Below are 19,860 nucleotides of genomic sequence, written 5' to 3'. Positions count from 1 at the left end.
TTCCGTCTCATGATCCGAATCCGCAGTCACTACCTGCCCTAAGTAGATGTATTCCCTTACGACTTCCAGTGCCTCGCTACCTATTGTAAATTGCTGTTCTCTTCCGAGACTGTTAAACATTACTTTAGTTTTCTGCAGATTAATTTTTAGACCCACTCTTCTGCTTTGCCTCTCCAGGTCAGTGAGCATGCATTGCAGTTGGTCCCCTGAGTTACTAAGTAAGGCAATATCATCAGCGAATCGCAAGTTACTAAGGTATTCTCCATTAACTTTTATCCCCATTTCTTCCCAATCCAGGTCTCTGAATACCTCCTGTAAACATGCTGTGAATAGCATTGGAGAGATCGTATCTCCCTGCCTGACGCCTTTCTTTATTGGGATTTTGTTGCTTTCTTTATGGAGGACTATAGTGGCTGTGGAGCCGCTATAGATATCTTTCAGTATTTTTACATATGGCTCGTCTACACCCTGATTCCGTAATGCCTCCATGACTGCTGAGGTTTCGACAGAATCAAATGCTTTCTCGTAATCAATGAAAGCTATATATAAGGGTTGGTTATATTCCGCACATTTCTCTATCACCTGATTGATAGTGTGAATATGATCTATTGTTGAGTAGCCTTTACGGAATCCTGCCTGGTCCTTTGCTTGGCAGAAGTCTAAGGTGTTCCTGATTCTATTTGCGATTACCTTAGTAAATAGTTTGTAGGCAACGGACAGTAAGCTGATCGGTCTATAATTTTTCAAGTCTTTGGCATCCCCTTTCTTATGGATTAGGATTATGTTAGCGTTTTTCCAAGATTCCGGTACGCTCGACGTCATGAGGCATTGCGTATACAGGGTGGCCAGTTTCTCTAGAACAATCTGCCCACCAACCTTCAACAAATCTGCTGTTACCTGATCCTCCCCAGCTGCCTTCCCCCTTTGCATATCTCCCAAGGCTTTCTTTACTTCTTCCGGCGTTACCTGCGGGATTTCGAGTTCCTCTAGACTATTTTCTCTTCCATTATCGTCGTGGGTGCCACTGGTACTGTATAAATCTCTATAGAACTCCTCAGCCACTTGAACTATCTCATCCATATTAGTAATGATATTGCCGGTTTTGTCTCTTAACGCATACATCTGATTCTTGCCAATTCCTAGTTTCTTCTTCACTGTTATTAGGCTTCCTCCGTTCCTGAGAGCATGTTCAATTCTATCCATATTATACTTCCTTATGTCTGCTGTCTTACGCTTGTTGATTAACTTCGAAAGTTCTGCCAGTTCTCTTCTAGCTGTAGGGTTAGAGGCTTTCATACATTGGGGTTTCTTGATCTTTCTAGCAAGGTCTGAATATAAAGCCTTCCATTTCCTTACTTGGTCTGCATCAGTCAGCGAAACATGGCGTCCTCCCACCATTTCAAGCTCGAGTACCGGAGCATTATAAAATTTTTGTGCAAAGAAGGAAGTTCCGCCAAAGAAATCGACAGCAGGATGGTGAATGTTTACGGCAGTGAATGTCCTTATTTTGCTACAGTGAGTGGGTGGTTCAACGAGTTTAAACGCGGCCGTGTTCATGAAGAGTGGAGAACGTTAAATCTCATCAGTCTAGCACGACTGAAGTGAAGCACTCCGAGGAGCCGAAAAAGTTCGCTTAAACCCCCTCTGTCCTCCCTAGATCCCTAAGTCAGGGAAAACAGCCGCACCCCTTCGTCCAATCGGAGCGTTCACAGTCACCGAAGGAACCGCGTTGAGGGCGAGGGTTCACACACACGTTCCCGCACCTTTGTTCACTGAACACACAGAAATGAGGGGAGCTTCGTAGACGGGGATTGTCACGCTTGACTCAAGCGGGCGCGTCCTGATTCCTGGGATGACCCAGCAGTTAGCTGGAGCGTCTGTCAAAATATCGTGGCGGTTACCTCAGTCCGTGAGGAAACGCCGTCGAACACCCTTTTCCAGGAGTTTCTTGCTCCCATTAGTCCGTGACGGCGACAGCGAACCAACAAACAACACTCGATCCGCCAAACGTGTCTCGCCCTGTTGCGCCGCAGGTCTGTCCGAGGGTGACGCATTGTTGGCTTCACGAAGCGATTCCTAGCAGTGGGGCAGGAGAGGCTACCCCCGCTGGCCGATCGTAACGCCGTATACACCGCACTTTACGTACGTTAACTTGTCACTGCCAAAACTCTAATAACAGACAAGCAAATGTACTACTCAGTTAAATGCGACGGCATGTACTTACTTCAATCAGTATTTCAGCACTCACGCACCGTTTTACCAGAAGGAAAATTAATATAGTAACACCCATCTGGCGTTCTCACGTCATCACGTTTGCTATGCCAGTCGCTGCGGAGGGGCCTTTTGCGAATTCGTGAACCAGAGACGGACAGCGCACGACATCGCGCTCACAGCAAGAGAACAGAGCATGCTTTGTCGCTTGCAGCGCTCAACCTCAGCGCCGGGCCAGTAAGAACAACGTCAAAAAGAGACGCCAAGTGGACCTCTAGACATCACCGCGGTGAAAGAAACCCCTGCAATGTCTCTCTCTCCTCAATTGCACATGAATCAGCGGCGCGAGGCACACAAGTAGACGCAGCTTGTGACTCGCCCGCCACGGGCGGCGGGTCGAAATGCACGCGAGGCTCGACAAGAAAGCGCCTTTTGTGCCAGGCCCTATTGTCGCGCACGCCGTAGATATACTCACGTATATTGTGAAGACAAATCCTCGGCCAAGAAGAAATACGTGTTTATTCGTTAATTTCTTTCCTATTTTCGCGAAAATAAAAGTACTGGAAGTTCTGCATACCTTCACGGCCGACACAATCGTCAGTAACGCTCTTCAAGGACGAGACACAGATCAACCTCGTGGACCTGTTGTTGTTGTTGTTGTTGACGATGGGAAGAATTTCTTCGGTATTGGCGCAAGAAAAACAAGGGCTGGACAGGAAGTCACAGTGAAAGCAATCGCCGACTGATGATGATGATGAATTGAAGTTATTAGCGCGAGGGCCAGAAGTGGCCAAAGATCGCCGAGGCTATGATAAGAAACTGTCATTGCTAAACAAATAATGATCATCAAGAAGTGGATCAAACAGGGCTGTATAGAAGGCTAAAAAATATTCTTCGCAAAGTGCGCAAATATATTCTGAATAAAACGACAATTATACGTAACATATGCCATATGGCGCATCGCGGACTCTCCTTTCTGGAGCTTTAATGGTAAGCCGACAGTGTCGCGACATGTACCATCAGTTGCTATATATATATATATATATATATATATATATATATATATATATATATATATATATATATATATATATATATATATATATATATATATATATATAAGAAATTCGTCGTCGCACAGTTCTGCGTGTAATGGCATAATTCTAGATCCAAAAGTTGATATGGCTTGTATGGAGAGCTCCCTTCAATTTCCCAATTACGATGAGCCCCCTGAAACTAAAAGTTAGCTAAAGAAATTTTGATCATTCGCGACCAATTACCACGTATCAACTGTCACGGCGTCGTCAGCAACGCTGACTGCATGTCTCCGAAGAAACCGTCCTTTTATTTCAGAATAGCAATTTTTTTCTTCAAATAATACATAGTCATCGGGCGCGCACACACACACACGCACGCACGCACGCACGCACACACACACACACACACACACACACACACACACACACACACACACACACACACACACACACACACACACACACACACTTTAACATTTAATGTTTAACTACGTATTGCTATATATTCTGTCTGTTTGTAATTTTGTTTGTAATCAACTCGCCAAGCTTTCAGTAATTCTGATGAAAGATATCGGTTGGGAATGTTGAATACATATGACAAAATCTTGCATGATTTAAAGCAAAAAGAAAGGCAGAACCTTATAGCACCAGCGCAACACATGACAATTTTATACTAAGGAGAGAGATGCGCGCAGGCGCACAATGCCTTCATATTAGACGCTGAGACTTTCAAAGCAACGAGCCCAGCTGAAAGGCCGCTAATGCATGTCGCAGTAACGAATACAATAAAGTGAAAATGAGAAAGAGAAGGTCAGCACACATTAAAACGATATTTAGAAATGATCGTAAAATCAAACGTTGCGCACACGCAGAGATTCGCCGAATATGCGACCTCCCTAGGGGAGCCCTATCGCCATCCCATGTCGTTTGTTTAGAGCATACAATTATGAGAGTTCCCGCCCGCTCGCTTCATCTTATTCCGCAAAGTATACATGGTGAGCACCATTTGTTTGATCCATTTTATTTTTGTATGCAGCGCACTACCATGGTATTTACTATTGTAAAGATATTACTGGCCACTGAAGGCGAGTTCCATCGCAGCATATGCAGGTCTAGACGTATATGCTGACGTTATAGACCCCAGACGCAGTCTGGAATCAAACACACGTCAGACAGACACGCCAGAGATGACGAACTCACGACCAGCTCAATCAGAAGTTTCACGCTTAAAGGGAAGCTGAAAGCTTTTCCAGAAAAAATGAGTGAAGAGCAGTACGTCGTGGTTTTCAACCCTCTGAATTCGAATATCGCCTCGAAATTGAGCGAAAGAAAGCGCAAATATATTTTATTTCGACGAAAAGTGCAGCAGCAGACACGCCCAGCTCGCGCGCCTCGTTTTCGCCTGTGATTGGTCGGGCCTCGTTTCGCCTGTGATTGAAAGCTCACGAGCTTTCCCCCGCTCCTCCTGCGGTCCGCGAACACTTTCAACTCGGTATCGATGGCACAGCGTGAAGACGGTGCGCCAGCGATCCGAACGTATATAGCAAATCTACCAGAAGCAGACGCCTGTGATCACCGAGAAAAGAACGCACGTGCTATTCATAGCCGTTTATCGTTACTTAAATAAAGATTCAGACCCTAACCTCCCTTGCAGTTGTATCAACCTGAACTCGCTTATTGCGCACACGTCGGGCGAAATAAGCCGGTCTTTGCGGGCTGCCTCTCTATACAGGGCGGACCTACTTAGGCAAATAGACGCACGCCCCAACGAAGCTCGAAAGTATCTCGAAAGAAAGAGATATAAATAAAGAGAGATGGAGAACGGTAAGAAACCGAAAAAGCCACTCGCGCTCGAGCGTATATACCGTGGGGCTGCCGCTGCTGCTGGCAGCTTCATGCATGCACGACCCCGAATCATTATTCAGTACTATGCGCGCAGCAGCGGAAGAGGCGTGCTCTCACTCTCACTTTTTTTTCCTTCTCTCGTCGTGATTCGAACATGGAGGCGTCCTCGCTCCACACATCGTCCACTGCTCGGTCTCTCCGCCACAATACCGTCCCTTGAAACCCGTTTTATCTGGGGCCTCGCAGGCACCGACGCCGCACGGCCGAACGCGGTTGAGCTATGCTGCAAGCAAGTGCGGACAATCGCAACGAAGTATGTACGCCACTGCTCCTCACGAGACCACGACTAAAACTACGCACGCCAGTGACAACGCTGGCACGTCAACGGCAACACGAAATGCGCCAGAAAACTCGCACAACACACAACACACACACACACACACACAACACACAACACACACACACACAAAATAAATAAACGTGTGATGCATTCAGTTGTATTCCGTATGCAGGCTGCCAAGACGACTAACTGGTGCACGCCACGTGGTTTCTGGCCGCGAACTGCCGCGGCGAGAAACCGTGCAGCGAGAACCCGAACAACATTTCCGGGTCTCCCCTTAACCATCACGGCGAGCGCTATGAACCCTCGCGAGACACACCGACGTTTCTCGACGGAACGTAGCGCGCCGCGCACAGCCATAAAAAAATAACGAAAGCCGCCAGCCGCATGCATAGCTCTCTGCCAAGTGGTCGCCGTGTGCGCAACACTCTGCAGGCACGCAACGCAGGTCCTCGTAATGCACAAATTCTGTTCCAGACGTTACTTTCTCGTTCAAAACAAACGAATAAAATTGAGGCGCCTAAACTCAACGCAAAAGACCGCGGCGGGATTACAAGACGCGCGGTGAAACACTCAGCGACTAGTGTTATGCATAGCCGAAACATGGCGACTTCAGTCCGCTGCAGCATGCTAACACTTCTTCAGACAGAAGCTGTTAACATAAGCCCACGCACGATATAGAAGTTTAAACGAGCCGAAATGCTCAAAAGTATATATAGGGCGGCTCCGTCTTCGAACACAGCAGTCCGAGGGGCGAACACGTTCCAGGATCTGAACTGAAACGCTAGCCCGAGCGCACACGCACACACCGGTATCAGATAAGAGGGCAGTAAATACAAAACAAGGAAATGTTCAAAGTGACATTATAAAGGGCAAACCGAAAAGGATGTTCCGAGACGCAAATGAGGGCGATATGGTCGCTACGGGCACACCTTCTCTCTCATACCCCAGTCCCTCTCCATCTAATCGACATAAAGGGAAATAATGTCGCGGTACACGTTCAATGCAACCCAACCCGTTCAGCCATGCGTGACAAACGCAAAGCCAAAACTGCGACCAAATGGAGCGCGACAAGAGGCGCCTTTTTTCCTATCGTCTTTTGTTCCAGAAGTCAATGAAATGCGAACCCAGGGAGCCGAGAAAAGCTAAAAGAAAGAAAGAATTATGTCAAAAGCCAAGTTGCCGCGCAGCATGAGAATCTTCGACGGCACTATAAAGCAGTGATAAAAGGCTCCCAGCTAACGTGCGTGCGCTTTCGACATAGTAACGTTGCTTCGGGGGAAAAATCAAACCCACTGTAATAAAATATGGCCATAGATTCTACACGACTAGCAGCCCTCCCAGCGTTGGTGGAACGCTGAGAACCATTTGGGTAAATCAAATCTTTTACGTGCCGCTACGACAATTATAGAGTCAAATTCAATCTTGATCCTATCGATTGGCCTTTGTAATAAAGAATAATAAGACGCAAATTCTAAACCGCAATGAAAGTTGCATACGTCCCCTAGCCCTCTTAATGACGCACGGCGGAGGCGGGGAAAAAGGCAAGAAGAAAAGCCCAGCACTCTGCACGCCATCCAAGTCATGCGTCACTCTATACTCTCCCTCTTCGCCCAGCACCCCCCTTCCCTTCCCTCCTCCGGCGTCCCGTCTACTTACCCTTTTTTTCATAGGCACTCCGAAGTATTTCAAAGATCAAGACCAGCACTACGTTTCAAGGAGGCGGCTGTGGAGCCAAGAACGCTATGCGCAGATATGACAATCCGTCAGCAAACGCCTTTCACCACACGCAAGGCGGCGACGAAACCAACAGAAGTCTACTGTAACTTTCGAATCTACTGGTCACGCGACACGTTGCGGTTCCACTAACAGGCATGAGCGACCATCGAACAAAAAATGAAGAAGAAAGAAAAACCGGAGAGAACCAGCGTGACACACGCGTTCTCCCCCCCCCCCCCCCTCCCCGCCCTCAGAGCGCTAATTGGTTGCCGTGTCACCTTACTTTTGGCATTATTAGTATTAGCCATGCGCGCATAGGCGGGATATCATGATCTCCTTCTCAAGTAAGTGTGCAGGCAAGACAGAAAGAAAAAAAAGAGAGTGCATCTGTCGTGAAACGAGTACAGGCAACGTGGCTTCGGTGAAGGGGGAGCAAGAGGATCAGAGTGCGTGTCCCGGCGGCACCAGCAGCAGTGAGCGGCAGGAGGAGCGCGCGCACGCGATCAATGGCGATTCGTCTCGGGAGCAAGGAGCTCTCTGAAGGCGAGAGCAGTAGTGGAAGACGAAGGAGGGAAGAGAATGGGAGAAATGCGAAGCTGGGAGCTCATTCGAGAAAACTGACGTCGAAGTATGCACACATCCTACGGAGGGCACCCATCAATCAAGCGCAGCAAAACCTACCGGGCACTACCGGGGCGGGCGATGCGTCGTTCGCGGAGCAGACGCGGCATATATGTACGCTGAGCAAAGACTAACAATGCGTCAATCCCCCCCCCCCCCCCCACTCACCCAGGGACGGCAGGCTTCAAAAGCAGCGAAACGAAACAATACGAAACGAAAGGAAGTCAGGAAAAAAAAAAGTCATACATTAGAGACCGTGAAGGAGAATATTAAAGGGGTTGGGACACCAAATTTTGAGGCTATAAAAAGCATGTTGTAGGCTGCTTCAGTATGCAAGGACACCCAGAACGAAGTATTGGACGCTGCAAACATTTCAAAATAATTTTAATTCAGCTCCAAAAAGTCATTAAAAACTCCTTCTCGTAGTCGAGATCTATCGCTATAGCGCGGCAGTTCTACGTCACAGAGGAGGAACGAAAATATTGACGTCACAGCACACTAGCACAAAAACGTGACGTATGATGAGCAGCGATGAAATGCCGATTACGGAGCCTGCTGAGCCGAGCGACCGAGCATAGCCGCCACTATGACCGAGCTACAGGCATATAGAAATCCTTTCTTAATGCAAAGAAGGGGTAAGGCGTGCAGACACGGACACAAGAGGAGAGAAGTGCACAACACGGACGCCGCACGGCGGCCCGCGAACGGCAAACTGCGTGCGGCGAGTTGCCGTGCGGACGGGCCTTTACACGTTTGAGTGTAAACACTAGCCGGCCGACTCCGAAAAAGACCAGGATATGCGGCGTTCGTGTTGTCCGCTTCTCTCCTCGCATAGTCGCATAGTTCGGCAGATAGCGGTCTCTCGTTCGCTTGGCCTTTCTCAATGTGAGGGCCCGTCCACGTTTACCGGCACGGAAACTCGCCGCACGCCGTTTGCCGTTCGCGGACCCCCGTGCGCCGGCGGTTTTGCTCGCGAACGGCGAGATTTCCTTGCCGTAGAGAGGACGGGCCCGGGAGCCATTTGTGCGGCAGCCGTACGGCGAAGCGGCCAATCAGCGACCGAGGAGTGGTCACTCTGGCACCGACGGCAGCTTCACCGCCTCCGATTGTTCAGCGCCGCCGATCGTCGCTAGGCCTTTTCCGTTTCACTTCAAAGCTAAAGCTTACGGCTCTTCGGAATGAATCACCGACTCTCACAAGCCGCAATATTTTCTTACCGTTGTTGTCACTCTTCGCAATAATTATAATAATCGCGACATGCACTTCGAATCGCCAGTTGTTGACCTCTGCTGGCAGGGCACGCGTATGCGCGAGCAGACGACGCAGCATAGTTTTACGTCACTATTTTTTTTTTGGCCCACGTGACCAAGCCATGTTGCGTTTCCTCCTCTGTGACGTCATAGCATCCCCCGGAGCCCAGAAACCGAAACCGAAATAGCTCGGTATAATAATGCTATTAATAAATTATTTATCGGATATATATGAATGCCGCTGTCTGTATCGTGCTCCCTGAAGCATGACGCAACGTTTGAATCAATAGATGCATGAACGAAAATTTTGATGTCTCCACCCCTTTAAGGCGAATCAGGTACCAGTACATTGGATTCTGAGACAATTACCGCGCAAGTTTTTGACAGTAGTATACCGTGTGTCTCAGCTAACGTTAGCCAAGTTCTTCATTAAAAAGAAAAAAAAAACTCCAAATATTTAAAGCCAAATGTTTTGAAAACACGGTAACAGGTAAAATTATAAGACCTGCGGCGTTTGGTCGTCAGATATCTGACAACCAACAACATCGGTCTTAAAATTGTATCTTGCATCGCATTTTTTATTATTTTTTTTTCGTTAAATAGCTTGGTTTATAACGTTAGCTGGTGTACCCTGTACAAATGCGGCACGCCGAAACAGAAGGAAAAATTGAATCACGGACAGCGGCGCCACATTTACACTGCCTAAGCAGTTGACGTCACAGCCTCCGTAAACCATCGGGGGAGGGTAGGTACAAGTATTGTTCTCATTAAAACACCATCACCACGCATTCGTGATTAAAAGAAAATACAACCTGTAGGAACCTAAGCAACTCGCATATGACCTTTTCCCGCAAAAAGAACAACGTCAGCGAAAATACCACATGAGTGATGTACACGTCACGCGAAGACGTCATCAGCGTGGTTTCGTCCACAAGAATATAAGAGAAAAAGAAATTCGACCTTTATCCTAGCGATCCTATCTCTAGTAAATCACGTTTCTCCGCCGTGCCATTTGCTGAGGGTGTTCTGAAGAGCAATGAACCTTTAGCACAGCTTTATTCTGCGCATATACCTTTAAATAAGGGAACTAGTCTTACGCCGAGAACAACTTTAGGTGCGCAAAGTAAGAAAACCACCATCATCATCAGCCTATTTTATGTCCACTGCAAGATGAAGGCCTCTGCAACCTCCAATTACCACTGTCCTGCGCCAACAGATTCCAGCTAGCGCCTGCGAATTTCTTAATTTCATCGCCCCACCTAGTCTTCTGCCTTCCTCGAGGAATTGGTCAAGACCTGAAAGTGAAGCACGCGTCCTTCGAATTACCAATATGGCCATGCAATCTTTCCTAAGCCCTGCAAGGGCCTCACGAAGGCGGATGAGCGTTTACTCCTTCGCCTCTACACTAAAACACTGTTGTGCCCGGCAATCCAAAAACATTTCGACCCTGCGTGCACAGGGAAGTGCCAGCACTGTGAGGAAAAATCTTCGGACATTTTCCACATGGTGTGGGCATGCCAATCAACCCCTCACCTTCCCCCTATACCCAACCCTACCCGGGAGGACTGGGAGGCGGCCCTGCTCGGCTGCTCCGACCTGGCGAGCCAGAAGGCCCTGGTCGGCCGTGCCCGAGCCGCGGCTACAGCCAATGGGTGCCTGTAATGAGGTGCCCACCTAGTTTCTATAAGGAACGGCCCCTTAAAGACTGCTCCACACGCTCCCTGTATATACTTCAAACAATAAAGTTTTTCAGTCAGTCAGTCCTTCGAATCAGTAACATGCTACTTGCTTATTCAAAAACACAAATCCGCAGTGACAGGCAGAGGTAGCGCCTCGTACATCTTGCACAACCTAGTTTGCCGTAATATATATGGTAAATACGAGAAGAACACCACTGAGAAAACATCTTTATCTCGGCGTATGCCATCAAGCACCCTCCACCACCAAAAGCTATCAAGAGCCACAACATAGCTTTTCGCCCCCAGAGTTATTACGAGCTGAAATAGCTTCTTTCGCCGCGCTGAAAAATTTACGTCATCTATGCACACGGGGCAGATTTCTCGCTGGAACTAGACATATAATACATTTGTGGCTTAAATGCATTTTCAACGCACATTTGCGCGTAGCAGCGCTCAGTGAAGGATTTCCCAAAGAAATCAAAAGGGTGAGTAACAGAGCGTTCTCTGGCTTGCTCACAGTCGATTATGTATACTGTCCGCGGATTGAAGAACAAGCGCCAGCGGCAATACGCTCGGTCGTAAAAACAAGGCATTCCCAAATTAGCCTGCGATGGAGAACGCAATACGCCGCGCGGCGCTCGTAAGAAATGATAAGGAGGTACCATCAGACGAAACCGGTCCGAAGGCGACGAAGTCATTACAACTCCATTTCTCCGAACGACTTGCCGAAAATGAGACTTCTAGAAGCGACGAAAACGGTCGACAGGTAAAGACATGCGAGGAAAGAAAGAAAAATCACCATCGGCACTCTTGCCCGAAAGTGCCGACTAACTGAAGCGAAAGCCGACCGAATGAAGGAACACACGGAGCTCCAATAAAATCAAAAACTAAGCGCCGAAACTTGGCCTGCGGTCGTCTTGACGACGCAGCGAGCGCAGCTTCGTGGGATCCGAGTCGACTAACGCTTTTGGGATATATAGATCCCCTTTTCCGCCTTCCGGTCAGCCGCCAGCAACTCGGCGTTGCGCAAAGTAGCGCTCGTCGATTGGTCGACGAGCCTCCCACGGCGCTTTGATTGGCACTCGGACACTCGCGAGGCAACTCGGGGACCAATTGGCGCGCGCAGCCGGCTATCTTCCGGCCTGTCGCCAGTCCGTTGGCGCGGCGAGCACGGCCAAGGCAGAGCGGAAGAGCCGCTGCAAATGGTCGCGGCGAAAGAGCGCGCTTTCGCTCTCGTCACCCGCGCGCACAGAGTTCGAGTAAGACCGCGATGACGTGATAAAAAGTACAGGCGAACTAGCAGACGCTTTGCATGAAAGTGTGCCCCACATTTAGCGTGGTGAAAGTTTCCGAACGAGCGAGACGTAAACGAACAATCCACCGCGAGAAGTATAGGCCTTTAGCGAGTGCATCCACGAGCACAGTGGATGCGCATTTACGGCTTTCTGTCACTTCTATAATGCGCGGCCACGCTTGCTTCGACGACGCTGCCGCGATGCCACACAGGGCCAGCATCATGTAACGATTATATTTTACAAATCTTTTCCTCGGCACTTCGTCAGTGGTGAGCGCGGCGCTGCGAATATACGATATTACCAGAACCGGGAATCGTGAACGGTGGTTGATCAGAAATGAACAAACTATACCTGCCGATAGACTCCAATAGTGCACAATTTACATCACCGTGTTGCAATCGGCCAGGAGGGGATGTGGCCTTCCAGCCTCTACTGTCCTAGTGCGACGAATCGCTTCGTGAAGCTAGCAATACGTCCCATGGGACAGACCAGCGGCGACACCATGGCGAGACACGTTTTGAAGAACACGTGATTGGCTGTCACTCGGCAACCGACCACGACGCTGGGAGCAAGAAACTCCTGGCAAAGGGCGTTCTACACCACTTCGTCACGGCCACTGCTAGCCGCCAACGCAGTCCGAGAGATGAACCCGCTAAAGGCGGAGCCATCCGAGGAACCAAGACAGGCCAGTTTGAGCCAAGAGTGACAATCCCTGTCTACGAGACTCCGCTCCTTTCTTTGAGTGTAGTGAGCAAGGGTGCCGTAGTGTTTGTGCGCACCCTGATCCTCAAGGCGACTTTGGAGGCTCCGAATGGACGAAGGTGGGACGGCACATTTCCCTGGCCTAGGGATCTAGGGAGGATAACGGGGTTTTAAAGGGATACGGACACAAAATCTGAACATTTTACGATAACACAAAAAATGAGTCCTCAGTGTGCGAGTACACCGAAAACAAGTAGTCACTTCGCTCATTTTTCAGCGGATGGCTTTATTTTTGGCGTTTTTGTGAGCGCGCGCAACGCCGCCCAGCCCAAGCGAGTTGGAAGGCGTGACGTCACGACACCCCCGTCGGATAGCCAGCCGGCCGGCCACGGTCATTCGAGGTGCGCCGCCGCCGCAATCGCGAGCATGGATTCGGGTTCTGGTGCCTCTACCAGCGATGAGTACACGTCTATAGATGAGGACCGTTCCAACTTAGCAAGAAATATAATCGCTTACGGTTACGAGCCTTCCGCGTCAAGCGGCAATGAAGAGCAGGCGGCCTTGAACGTGCCGGTCAGGCAGTCCGGGCCAGCAAAATGTTAATTTCTTTTTCTAGTAAACTTGAAGGGCAGCAGCAGCAGTTCCTAAAATTATGTTACGTAGGATGCAAAATGCCTAGTTTCGTGACCCGCGTTGAGGCAGAAAGGGAGCTATTACGGCTGAATCGTAGGTAGCGTAGCTCGTCGCTTTGTGCTTACCTACGCTGTCGGCTTTCGATCGCTGCACACTTCGTTTTTACGCGACGAGGCAGGGCATGTGTAGAATTTTCCAGCCGTTTCATAGCCCTGTGTTTACGGCTACTTTCACATTCACGCCATTAGAAGCCATTTACAGGTTGAACTCGTTGAGATGGGCGGCTGCGCTAGGGACCCGTCGACCAGATCACTTAGCTACATCGATTCTGTGTCCATAGACAAAGGAAAGTCTTTAGCTGTGACATTTAATAGGGAAATGCGGCGCGAACAACCAAGTCATGAAACCCGACGCATGATTATGCAGAGACCTATGAAAATCCGTAATTTTTTGCTTGAGGTTGAAAAGCAACGTGTGAAACGGCAATGTAGATAAATGTGCTGCGCATTTTAGATTACTACACATGTATGCTGTTGTCTGGCGTTCATTCACTGGCTGTGTTTTGTATATTTGATCAATTAGAAGAGCGCTCGTATGCTGTCGTTCAATATTAGACGCAGCGAAAGTGCACACAACATGACTATTTTGTTTTGTGATAAACACATGCATCCGCAGGGTAAACAATTTCTGTCACAAGCCGAGAATATCTGTTCTTGCACAGCCAATGAAACGGTAATTTCCCTTCTTTCGACAGGCACTCCTGCGGTCACCGCTGCGGCTACATGCATACAGAAAGAGAGAGGGTCTGTTGCTAGAACATCAAAAGTTGGCGAACACAGCTAAGAGTTACCAATGCGTCACTAAGCACCCGCTCTTTGAATTGTATTGCCTCAACAGGAGCCTTTTGAGCGGTATACCAAGGCTTTTGAGCACAGCCGGGCTAGCCCGCTCGCATAAGCATCGTTGACGAAGTGGTCCGCGCAAGTGAAGCCATTTTTTAGAAGTCTCCATGCTGGGTGTGGTGGCTGACAGGCACGTATGCAAAGTTCACGCACCTTGTCTCTGGGAGACGTGCGCGACGGCGTGTCACGACCGATAATGCTGTTATAACAGCCGTGGGCGCCGTAATGTCTGGGCATTTTCTTCCGCTACGAAGAATGCTTCAATACCGATCGACGACCGTGCGAACACGCGTGTAAGATGCACCACCTGCATGGAGAGCTGACGGGGATAATGTTTCAGACAGACCACGTGCAAACATAGCCGACGGCGATAAATAATCGCTGCAAGGGACCGACACTCCGGAAAGACTGCGCCGGCTGTGGCTGACCTTGGCCGCGCGCGCACGGGCACGCGGGGGTGTCATGACGTTAAGTTTCAGCTTCTCCCGGCGGCCGCTTGGAGGCAAGGCGCAACAGAAAATCGCAAAAGAAAGGTGTTTCTCGTTCTTTTCTTCTAAGCAGCTTGTTGTATTCGTCATTTTTAACAGTTCAACTTTTGTTCGGACGCAGAAAACCACCCACCAATTTTTGTGTCCGTATCCCTTTAAGCGGACTTTTTCGACTCCTCAGGTGTGCTAGACTGTTGAGACGTAACGCGGTCTACACCTCATGTTGATATTGTAAACCCAATACTCTTGGTTATCGATGAGAACCTGTTCCTCCCTTCAACAACATCCTCAGCGTGGATGAGTCGGACGACGACATGGGCCAGCTACCCTTTTTGACATGCCCGAACCCAACTCTTACAGCCGCAAGCTAAGTGCGGATGGCACGAACAGAAAAAGATACAGGCAACGAAAGCTACATTTTCGTTCCAAGCCGACTTTCTAGCAATACAATTCAATCAGTAAGTGCCCATGGTTAATGAACATTCGCATTTTATACAGCGACGGAATTCATGATCATGTGAAATAAAATACGAGCGAGTAAGCGATAAGAAAGAAAATGAGAGGGGACATAAGTCATCTTGTCAGGATACGTCTACAGGCGTGTATGGTTAGAGCTTGAATAAATTTTGAAATTTAGTCCAGAAGCCTCACCAGGATTCTTTTAGTCAAGTTACGCAACTTAATACTGAAGTCAACTGGACAACTTTCCATTTCCGCCATTGATGGTGAAGTTTTCTGACGTCAAAGACGGACGTACAGAATACACACATCGAAGCTACACTGTGAATGCCTCTGTTGTGTTACCCATGATGTCCAGTACAGTGACGCGGCACGAAGAATCTGCAAGTGATCAGAGAAACCACAACGCATACTCAGTGATAAAAGCACACCAGAGCTACCAGGGTGCACTCGGAAGGTATTTCCGGCGTGCTCATCATTTAGGTCTCCCTTCAGGATAAAAGAAGATCGCGCACAATATCCAGACCTTAAGTGGCGTGAACTCACACGTGCAACCTCCAATCGAATTGTCAGCGAACGTATGCGTCCCTGGATAGCGTTAGCGTAATAGCGGGATTAAGGGAAATAGCGTTACCGTTCCGCAAACGAACTTTGCAGAAAGCGAGTTTTAGCATAGCGTAATAGCGTAGGTTACGTGCGGGACGCTATTCCATTACGCTTTCAATTTCGCATACATAGTGCACATAAGCGATTCTATCTATTCGCTCTCTAGCGGCGGAGCTGTTTCCAATCCGCCAATGAGAGATACGGGAGGCATGCTCAATCTCCCAGTGCAATAGACTTGCTTAGCAAGGATAGAAAAGGTACTACCAGAAGTGCTCCGAATCTGCCTTTGGAATTCATCATAAGGAGAGACCCTGACGTCACTCTTTGTGAAACTCAGTGACGTCGTAAGTTGGCGTTACTCCGCCATCTCCGCCAGCGAACGCACGTCCGCGCTGCGCGGTGTTAAGAACGGCCAGCTGCAGTGCAAGTTTGCCAGCCATTTACGCCAGCGGTGGCAACCTCATCTTGGAATGCCGCCGCCAACCTCTGGCCACGGCGTGACTGAGTCGACTTTGTGTCGGGAACAATACGCACGTCCTCCACTCTCAGTCGCTTCAGCTAGGATGCGTTGGACGAAGCAGGCTTTGTGCTGAAACCGCCACCGTTACGCTCTAGCCTCGTCGCCGTTGTGACTGAAGGAGTTCGACGAAGCAGACTTTGTGCGCAACACGACAACGCGGACCTGATCTTCTACGGGTGGGGGAGTTGCCGCGGGAACGTCGTCGTGGGCTCCTTCCCACGCGCCGACCAAGACGCAAGACAATGTGCTACCCGGCCCGCTACCCGGGTCGGCTCCGAGTTCTACGAAATTCGTGTGGTGTCGGTTTCGGACCGTGAACACGTGTGTGTGTACATGTGTGTGCGTGTAAACCGTCCCGCGGAGAGGCGGCTAGTTTACGAGGACTAAATGAACGTTCGCGTCACCTTGTATCGCGGGAGGACCGAGTGTTTAAAAACTGCTGTTGTGCGGATGCTCGACACACTTTCTTAAGCGGTCATGTTAGACTGAGACAATCTCTCAAGCAGTCGTGTTAGACTGATGTACTTTCTCTCGCAGTCATGCTAGACTGATGAACTGCATGTAAATACTGTAAATATACCCATATTCCTCGTTTTCGATGAGAAGCAGTCCTTCCCTTCATCAACGTCCTCAGCGTGGATAAGTTGGACGACGGCATGGGCCAGCTACCTTCGAATTCATGCCGGACTCCAATCTTGACAACGGATCACGAGCAATGGGATTGAGCCCCCAATCCTGACAGCGGACGTGCGCTCGCTGTATAGTGATCCGGCCAACGGATCCAATCGCGGGTGTATATAATCGCAATACCGCTGTCTAAGCAATTTCGTCCGAGCATTGTGCTCTAGCGTACAAAGGAGTTCATAATGAACTCTACTAGTTAAGAGTGTAAGGCCGGTCCCCCGCTACTTTTGCCAGCTTTTCCGAAATAATTCTGCATTCTCATTGCACTACAAGAATGCACAGGTGATGACCGGCAGCACACTTTACGCATATCACGAGCTATGGCTAGCCCATCTACAGTTTAAGAGAAAAAACACGTATGCTGGTTGTAGCCTCATAGAAATCGTTTCGCTTTATTGAACAAGTTTCGGGCGGCCGCTCTCCGTGGATATGCGACGAGCCACAGCGCGCCGACGAAGAAGCCAGCAGAGGAGAACGTCGTTACGCGTTAAGATACACTGATTGCGGCCTGAAGTATATTGTTCTCACGGTAAGTGAAGCTTCACGGAAATTCTGTGGTATCCTCCGCGCGGTGCCGAACAGGCGCGTATGCGTGCGGCTAGCGCGTTGACCGGGCCTATGCGTGCGACCGTCAGCCGCTTGATGTGCGCGCAGGCGTACAGTCTTCTGTCGAGCTTTGCTCACTCTTGCACCACATCCATCAACCTTCACTTCCCTGCGCCCCTCGCGCACACAGGTATCTGCGGTAAGGAGGTTTCGTCCCTCTACTCACAGCAGCCGCATCTTTCCCATCCTTACACATGGCTGTTTGACGTGCTAGAAATGCATCGTCCGCTGTCAAAAGCAGGAACACTGCACAGCACTCACTGACTTCCAAGGCGCTCATCATACACATTCTGAAGCACAGCGGTTTCAGTCTGTGATGACACGTTGGCATGAATCCACCGAAGGCGGCAAATAGATTCCCAGATAGTCCTTCGTCCGGGGCGTGGTACGTGGTGTACGGCGATGCATGCGCGCTCGCTTCACGCTTTTTTACTTCTAGTCTTACTTGTCCATAACAGCCGAGAAAGCGTGGCCTGGATAACGCAGCGGAACAAAACACGGAGACTAACGCAACCCTGCACACACGACGCCTTTACCACGGTACGACGCGGTACGGCCATACGCATGAGCATACACACCACAACATGCTTTCCACCATGACCACAACAAAACCGCCATTGTGCGCCGACAAGGCCGCTACCACGTTACTTCCTCCACACTTTTCTCCTAGCGCACGCACGGGGTAGAGCTCAGTTTTTTCCCTTCCTATGATACAAGCAGTACAGGCTGTCTGCCATAACCTCCGAGATCTTCCGATTTCAGAGGGCATATGCCATCGCCGCCATATGGCGTCTAGAAACACACAATACACACAGCGGTGACAAAAAGAAAAAAAAAACTGGCATGCGAGAAAAGCAGAAGAAAGAATAGATGCAGCATCACTAGGGTGCACCTCGAGGTAACAAGCTCGCCAAAGGCGACCGAGCAAAAGGAAGACGAATGCGCACTCGACGGAGCAATGCTGCTCGCTATAGATGGAGAGCAACAAGAGAACGGGGATGGAGCAGTACGCTGATCCTTCTCGGGCGGCGGCGAGCGAGCCGACACAGTTCACACGCAATTGCCAACACAGGCATTGTTAGGGGGCGCCTTTCCAAATTGGAGCTGGGATCCCGGTCGCCTGCTTACAGCTTCCGCGCAGCGGATCTGATGCTCCTGCCGGCTCCTGCTGCTCCCTCCGCCCCCTCGCACCAGCGTGTTCACATTTTCGGCGCGAAAAGGGGGTGATAAGGAGGGTCGTCGCAGCAGCAAGAGCACGCTTTTGGCGCGGTGTCGCTCCAGACGCACGGCGCACCCTTTTTGCACGCGTGCGCATGCGTAATACATACGCGAGCGTGACGAGCCCTCCAGCGGGCTTTCCTCCAACCATTCGGGCTCTCGCTGTTCGCGACCTTTTCCTCCACCGAAGCCCTGGGCGTTCCCCGCTGTCCTCTTATTTTCAACCTCTTTCTCATTAATCCGCCGACGCTCTTTCGATTACTGCATTTGACCTTCGTTCCACGGGGGGAGGAGCCGCCACTCAACATCCTCCCCCCCCTTTTTTTTTTCAGTGGCATTTTATCGACAACGCTCTCTCTCTCTCTCTCTCTCTCTCTCTCTCTCTCTCTCTCTCATTTTTTTATTTTTCGCATGCACTTTATTTCGTTCCTTCCTTGTGCCACTGTTCTCAATATACGGGAAAATTAAATCACCCGCGTTACTGCCCCGCGAGAACTATTCCACACCGAGAAAAAAGAGAGAGAAACACACACACACAACAAAAGAGCGAAGAAATGGGATCAATTTTCTTGGCGGCGATGAAGCTAAGCACCACGGCCTACCTCCACGGCTCCGACTTTTTTCTTTTTTTTTTTCCACCCATACCGCTCGCGAAATAGGCTGTAGGCGTTGTTATACCGTAAAGCAGAGCAGAACGAGGGCAATATTTCAGACTTCTCGTCACATACATAAACAAGGCACAAGCATCCACTATGGTGTGTGCGGCTGGCGTTTTTCTGGAAGCAAGCGAGTTTTCCGTCACTGCGTCTTTTGTGTTCTCTCTCTCTCTCTCTCTTGCACCACGCATAAATTACTTACAGAGAGGTAATTAACTTAGCAAAGGAGCCTACAAAAATGAATTCTGTCGAGTTCACCCTGCCAGACAAAACAAAACGTATAAAGGTTAGAAGTAACCAAAAAACATTAAGGAATATAGAGACCGCAAGTACTGCTGAACGAAGTTTTGTCTTTCGCTGACGCATAAGCCGCTGTTGCCTTAGTTGTA

General features: G+C 49.5%; 1 protein-coding gene across 3 annotated transcripts in view; it reads right to left on the bottom strand.

Moving 5' to 3' along the window:
* Positions 1 to 19,860, bottom strand: part of LOC142585764 (PH and SEC7 domain-containing protein 1-like) — a 472,093-nt gene that overhangs the window by 352,729 nt on the left and 99,504 nt on the right. The window lies entirely within an intron of this gene.

This window comes from Dermacentor variabilis, chromosome 1 (assembly GCF_050947875.1).
Source record: "Dermacentor variabilis isolate Ectoservices chromosome 1, ASM5094787v1, whole genome shotgun sequence".
NCBI lineage: Eukaryota > Metazoa > Arthropoda > Arachnida > Ixodida > Ixodidae > Dermacentor > Dermacentor variabilis.
The sequence above is the reverse complement of the archived record's forward strand: the minus strand, read 5'-3'. Positions and strand labels throughout refer to the sequence as shown.